Source organism: Echinops telfairi, unplaced genomic scaffold (assembly GCF_000313985.2).
Source record: "Echinops telfairi isolate 266 unplaced genomic scaffold, ASM31398v2 ScPeMD7_44;HRSCAF=162, whole genome shotgun sequence".
NCBI lineage: Eukaryota > Metazoa > Chordata > Mammalia > Afrosoricida > Tenrecidae > Echinops > Echinops telfairi.
In genome coordinates this window covers 1,347,448-1,349,072 of record NW_022103942.1, presented here as the reverse complement: position 1 = coordinate 1,349,072, position 1,625 = coordinate 1,347,448, and the positions used below count along the sequence as shown (strand labels likewise).

At 45.9% G+C, this 1,625-nt stretch overlaps 1 pseudogene; it reads right to left on the bottom strand.

Moving 5' to 3' along the window:
* Window positions 1–333: 333 nt before the first annotated feature.
* Window positions 334–897, bottom strand: LOC101647773 (annotated as a pseudogene).
* Window positions 898–1,625: the final 728 nt, after the last annotated feature.

Here is a 1,625-nt window from a genome sequence, read left to right as displayed (position 1 = left end):
CTCCGGTCTAGCCAGATTTGCAAGGCAGAATTGGGATCATGATATTGGTGGGGGAAGCATTAAAGAACTAGAGGAACGTTATATGTTTCATCGTTGCTACCCTGCACCCTGATTAGCTCATCTCCTCCCCAAAACCCCTCAGCAGGGGGGTGTTCTGTTGCCAACCGATGGAATCTGAGTCTCTACTCTGCACTCACCCACCTTTACAAGTAATTCATTCTTTTACTCCAAAATTTCTTCAATTTGCTTTACTTACTCTACACTTAAGAGCAATTTTCTTTCTTTTTTTTTTTGAACATCCAAAATGTTTTAATAACACGACAGGATCTGGGGCTAGTTTTTGCAGCCTCAGCTGGCACGTCAGCCTTTGGCTCGCTCGAACTTCCGGCCCTTGGAGCGAACATAGGGTTTGGTGTGACTGTTGGGGGTCCCTGGTACCTTGCCGAAATGCCTGTACACCTCGCGGCCCTTGCGTGGACCAGACAACAGGACAGCGCCACAGCCCTTGGGGGAGTCCAGGGCTAGCTGGTCAAAGTTGCGGATCTTGCCCCCAGCCTTGAGGATGCAGCTCCGGGCCTGGCTGCTCACTCGCAGGGTGCACACCTTCAGCTTGGGCACCTCTTGCACCCGCACATCATCCGTTATGGTCCCCACGACCACAGCTGTCTTTGTTTTCTCCGCCAGGAAGCTTCATCTCCGGATCATCCGAGAGAGTGACAGAGGCAGCCGGTTGGTGCGGCTCTAGAACAGTCTCTTCAGCACAACCTGGTTGAAGGTGGAGTTGGTCCGCCGGGCCAGAAACCCGTATAGCTTTACCAGGAGGCGCAGGTAGATGTCCTGGCTCTTGGGTTCCTTGCCACGAACCTTTCGGTCCTTGTGGTGGATGTCAACTCCCATGATGGCGCCACTTGCTCAGCCAGGTCTGGAAAGGGGATAAGAGCAATTTTCAAAGTCTCTTCTGACATCCACTTTGGTCTTTTCTTTCCAGATTTTTGATGACCCTTTGCTTTCTTCATGTATGATGTTCTTGATGTCATCCCACAACTAATTTGATCTTCAATTATTAGTGTTGGAGGAGAAAAATCTGTTCTTGTGAGAGTCTCTAAATTCAAAGGGAATGTGCTCATAGTTTTATTGGACTTTCATGGATTTATTTTAGTTTTCTTCAGCTTCAACTTCAACTTGCAATTGAAGATCTGTTTCACAGATGGCCCCTGCCTTGTTTTGCCTGATGATATTGAGCTTCTTCCCATAGACATAGACTCAAACTCAAACTCACTGCCAACAAGGTGATTCTCACCATTGAGACCCTTTATGACAGAAGAGAACTTCCCTTTTGGGTTTCTGAGAATTTAAATTTTTACAGCAGCGGACAGCATCATCTTTCTCCAGCAGAGGAACTTGTGGGTTTGAACCACTGACCTTGTGGTCAGCAGCTCAATTCATAATTCACTATATCCAGGGCTCCTTCTCTCCCACAGATATATATATATATTTTTTTTAGTGTCGCTGGTTTTGTTTCTTTCTTTCTTTTTTTTTAAAATCAATTTATTGGGGCTCATACAATTCATCACAATACATAGATCAATTGTATAAAACACATCTATACATTTGTTGCCCTCATT